We start from the raw sequence: 5,422 nt of genomic DNA, 5'->3' as shown, positions 1-5,422 counted from the left end.
TAAAACCTATAAAAGGCTCCACTCTCCCTTACTCTGGGCTCTCAGCACGGATATGTTGAGTTGGTGAGGTCTGAGAGCCCGAGCTTAAGCCTGAATAAACCATAAACCTTTGCTTTTGCATTTTGGTGTGTTGGGTCCTCAGTGGTCTTTTTGGGGTCCAGTGGATGAGGTACAGCATGGGTAAGTTCAGCTAGTTTGAGTCGTACTAATTGGAGTTCTTTTAGGTTTGTCTTGAGACAAGCCCAAAGCATATCTTTTAAAACAGACAATTTGGAGCCCATGGTGGGCAGGCTTCCAGAGTCTCATTAGTTCCCCTAGTAATTTCCTGAAACCTTACTAGAGGCCCTGTGGGTATATCTACCAGAAGCCAAACAATTTGGAACCCCTAGTTGGTGGGAGAGACAAGGCAGAATGTTAGATCAAGCCCCTCAGAGGCATCCCTCTGGGTTCAGATCCACCGGAACAGCCTGGAGTCTAGGAATGGGCATCCCCTATCCTTGAAATACCAAGGGGGGATCAAAAGCCAAGTGCCCTGCAGAAAACTTCTGGAGCTTTCAGGCAACCTCAGTCTTAAAACCTAGGATGGAAGGGGCTCCCAGAGCTCCTGAGACCTGGTCAGTGGCATCCCCAGTCAGGCCCGGATTACCTTGTCTCTGGAGGTGGTGGATGTGAGGGTGAAACAAATGGAAAGTGGCTTCCCTACCTCGGGGTCTGGCTAGATATGGAAAAGAAGACTGTGTAAAGAATCGGAGGGAGTTAAAATGACTTTAGAAGGAGAGCCCAAGAGAGGCTCCAAGTGAGTAGCTGTCCTTGCCCTTTCCTAGGAGTTCAATCTGGATCCTAAGATTGGGAGTGGACGATACAAAAAGAGAAAGCAATTGAGTTCATCAGATGGGAAGGTCTACCCATCAAGTGGGCTTAGTTAGGCAAAATCAGCCAGGGTGCCAGACACTCAGTGGTCACCAAGGCCAGAGATGCCCAGGGGCCTTTGGAGAGGGTCTGGAGAGGGCCAGGGCCCCTGGGATGGGCCCCTGAAACCCTTCTCTGTACAGGACACCAAATGTTGGATTTTTGGAGAATAAAAGGAAAAGTAGAGGAGTAGGAGACAAGAAAACAGAGCCAGACCTGCAACAGGCAAAGAATATATCTTCTTTTATTCAAAGAAGGCACAGTGAGAGGTAGAGGCTGCCTCCAGATAAAGCATCTACAAGTAGACAAAGAAATCAGGGGGTTTTACAAGAAGGTTATGAGACACAGCTGCAGTTTGTAGGGAGTTGAATTAGTGCCTGGGTTTGGTGTTCTTGAAATGATTGAGGGTCTCCTTCTTAAGATTATTTCCTCAGACTTGGCAGGCATGTTATTTATGACACTAGAGGAGACAAGTGATCTCCACAAACAGTCTCTTTCAGTCCAAGGAGTGAACAGTTGATAAGGCTTGAGCAAATCCAGGCTTCCAATTTAGGGCCAGTTAGACACTTTATGGGATTTATGGCTTTCCCTAATGAGGCTTGTGGCTCTGCTACATCTGTAGCCATATTAGCTATATTGTTTTAAGATGTTCAAACTATGTCATGCCTTTGTAAACATCTGATTCAAACCTCTTCTCAGTTATGAAATGTTCTGCATGCTGCAGATCTGATTTCCAGATGAATTAGAGAGTTTAAAGGGTCCAGTGTTTGGATGGGTAAAGAAATAGCATGCATACCCAGACAGAGCTCCTTTATCATTCTAATGTTGCTATCTACTCTATATCCCACCCCTTATTTGTAACAGCAGTGATCATGACTGGAATAAAGGTACGGTTCGTGTTTTGGGAGCAGGGACACAGCATAATGCTACTTTGGATATCCTAGCTCCACAAAAAGATATTAAACAATGGAGCTCTATGTGACTAGACATTTCTAATGGTCAAATCATTGAAGTATTATGACTGGAATTCAGGCTGTTAATCCTCAAATGAGGTTTAAAGATCAGGACAATGTTTTTATTTGCTTTTCTCATTGTGGCTGTAGCTGTGCTTTTTCTTTTCTGAGCAGTCTGCAGAACTGGACTAACTAACCAATAGAAGTCAGATGAGAGCTCTTGAATCAAAAATTATCATGGCCATCCTCTTATAAAAAAAAAAAAATTAAAAAGGCTGAGATGTTGGAGGCCACTGCCCTGTTTGAATTCTGCAGAAAGCATACTTGACTACATGTGCAAAGTCGCTAGTAGCCAAGATGGCCTCAGACGGCAGAGCCAGATAGGCATGGATGCAGACACAGGTTCTGAAGAAAGTGTTCCTTATTTTTATGTTTAGATTAGATTTTTTAAATTACACCTTACTTACACTATTGTGGTGACATTTGCTCTGTACCTTGCTGTTTGGCCACATTTTGTTGCTAGTTGTTTCCTGAGCTCCTGCAGAGGAATGTCCTTTGATCTGCCTACTCTTTGTTCCTGAATACCTGCTTAGAGCCTCCAATCCCTGTGAAAAACCTTGAGAGTTAGTGACTCAGTGCTCTTTGTTCTCTTGGTCTCCAACTTTCTTCAATATTCAGCTGTCTGTGTGTGATATTTTATTATTAGATATTTCACTATCCCTCTGTGTGTCCACCACTGCCCAGTCATGTGGAACAAAGCATTAAACTAAAATCTCTGAAGGAAATAACTCAGTGGTAGAATCCTTGTCTATCATGTGGGATGAGCTAAGTTCAATTCATAACAGTAAAATAAAAAAACCTGTTTTTTATGACCCATAAACATTTTCTCTCAAATACCAAAGTAGGTTTGTTATATATTTAATAACCATATAATTAGATGAAGCATTTCATTACAACAGCATTGACATATTCAATAACAATTTCCAGAGCTAAGATGCATCGCTTTCAAAATTGGCTGTACATTTTTAGGTTTACAGTTGAATTATTACAATTATGCAATATTGTACACAGTATAAACACTATAAGACATAGAATTAAATGAGGTTTTAACCTTTAAAAAAGATCTCCAATTCCTCATTAAAATACAGAGTTTCATAAAGAAAAATTCATTTTTAATGCAATTGACATTAAGATGCTTTCACATGCATTTCTAATCTCTATATATTAGATTATTACTAGTTACAGTTGGTTACTTTTTGAGCTCCTTGGCATCTGAGCATTGATATAAATTCATCAGGTAGATTTCAATGGCAATGTTTTTCACATCTACTAATTATTAAGGAGCAAATTTTTATGCTTTGAAGAATTATTTTTTAATCATTATATTTTTGTTAGTTTTTAATAACTACATGATTAGAAGGAGCTTTTCACTACATCTTTAACATATTCAGTAACATAATCCAGGAGCAAAGACACAGCTCCTTCAAAAGTGGCTATAAAATTTCTAGGTTCGCTGTTGAATCAATACAATAATACACTATTGAACTTAGTAAAAGTCCTGTAAGACATATAACTGAATGAGTATTTAACCCTCAAAAGAGATATCCATTTCAATCTAAAATATACTGTTTCTTACAGAAAGAATCATTGTTTTTGCTACTAACACTGAGATGGTGGCACTTGCATCTCTAATCTGTATGATCTGATTATTACTAGTCATAATCAGTTGCACTTGGATCCTTGGCGCCTGTGTATGTCTATAAAGTCACCAGGTAGATTTCAATGGCATTATCACCTCTACTAATTAGCATGACTTAAATTGCCATGCTTCCTCCTCAAATATTTGGCGTTTTTTGTTGTTTTTGATTTTTTTTTTTTGTGTGTGTGTGTGTGTGTGTGTGTATCACACAGAACATTCCAAATCATCTCATTTGACTATACACCCCCTTCCCAGAGCCTCCCTCCCCCAACTAGAGCCCTTATACTCTGATACCCTGCTTCTTTCTGCTGTGTTGTTGGTACCCCCACCATTCCCCACTATTTGCCCTTCTGGTGAATCTAGTTAGCCTATCTAGAGGTCTATGTTTTAGGAAGGTCAGCTGTTCCTCATCTAGCAGTAATCAGTTGTCAATATTCCTTTAGATAAGATTGGGGTCTTCTGTTCGTTTTCCCAGTTCAATGCTGGGTTACTATCCGGGAGTCAGTTTGGCAACACTGGCCAACAACTCAAAAGAAGGTATCACCTGTCTGGCATTGTTGCTTGTTATGTAGCCTTTAGCTATGCATATGGACTCTTAAGAAATTATATTGGCCCCTTTAATCTGTGGTTATACTTTCCTTTTGGGTGTTTAAGGCCATACAGTTGGCCCAGATAAATCAATTTATTTTTACTCTTAAGGTAGTTTGAGGATCTGTTCCTCAGGGGTTACACGGGTTTGGGAGGAGTCCCTGGCTCCTTTCTTTTACCAGTTCCACCTATATGAAGATAAGTCAAAGGTCCTGCTTGACCATAGTTGGCTTCACTTGGAAGCATGGAGGAAATGATTCCTCTGTGTTGACCCTCCTCTTTGTAGACTGGACACTCATTGAAGTCCATCTGGTAGGGTCTCCATATCCTCCCTGAACAAGAGGACAGATGAAGAGTCAACACTTTCTTATTTTGGGGAGCATTAAATATTAACATTTACATTTGCGGATTGCACTTCACATCAATTCTGAAAATTCTTTTTTTGCCATTTTATTTGTTTTTATTAGTGTTAGAAATATTTTTATTTATTCATTGAGAATTTCTCACATATATACAAAGTATCTTGATCATATCTACTTCCTCTCCCATCTGGCAAAGACCAGTTGTTCTCAGATAAACCTTACCTAGACATATATATATCTTGATCTCCTGTGTACAATTTGTCAGTAGGTTGTAGGAGTAATATGGTTCCCTCTGGCTTTCAAAACTAGGCTGGCATTGTTTACCTCTCACATTGTCTCACCCCTCTATCATTGTTTTCCCACTTAAGGTGCCCCCATTTCCTCCCTTTCTCCCTTAATAATACCCATCTCCTATGATCCTACCTCTCTTGAGCTCCTACTTTCCCTTTATCCCCTAGTTTCCTTGTACACACCTTTCCCTCCCCCTTCCCTTAAACTAACCCAATTTTTAACCATATCTCCTTATTAAGGCCTGTTTCCTACCGTTCTTCTCTTTCAGGTTCTTTGCTTTCCTTTACCTCCCTGTTTCTTTTCCATTACCCTGGTTCCTAAATTTATGCCATGTTACATACTCATTTATCAGGGTCTGGTTCTAGAACCCACATATGAGGGAGAACATATGTTGATTTTTTTTTCTGAGTCTGTATTACTTCTCTTAGTATAACAGTTTCTAGTTCCATCCATTTACCTGAAAATTTCATGATTTCATCTTTCTTTACTGCTGAGTAAAACTCCATCATATAAATGACCCACATTTTCATTATCCCCTCATCAATTGAGGGACTCTTAGGTTGCTTCTATCTCTTAGCTATTGTGAAAAGAGCAGCAACAAACATGGATGTACAAGTGTC

The sequence above is a fragment of the Nannospalax galili genome, unplaced genomic scaffold (assembly GCF_000622305.1).
Source record: "Nannospalax galili isolate Female #2095 unplaced genomic scaffold, S.galili_v1.0 scaffold319, whole genome shotgun sequence".
Lineage (NCBI taxonomy): Eukaryota > Metazoa > Chordata > Mammalia > Rodentia > Spalacidae > Nannospalax > Nannospalax galili.
Note: the sequence above shows the minus strand (reverse complement) of the source record.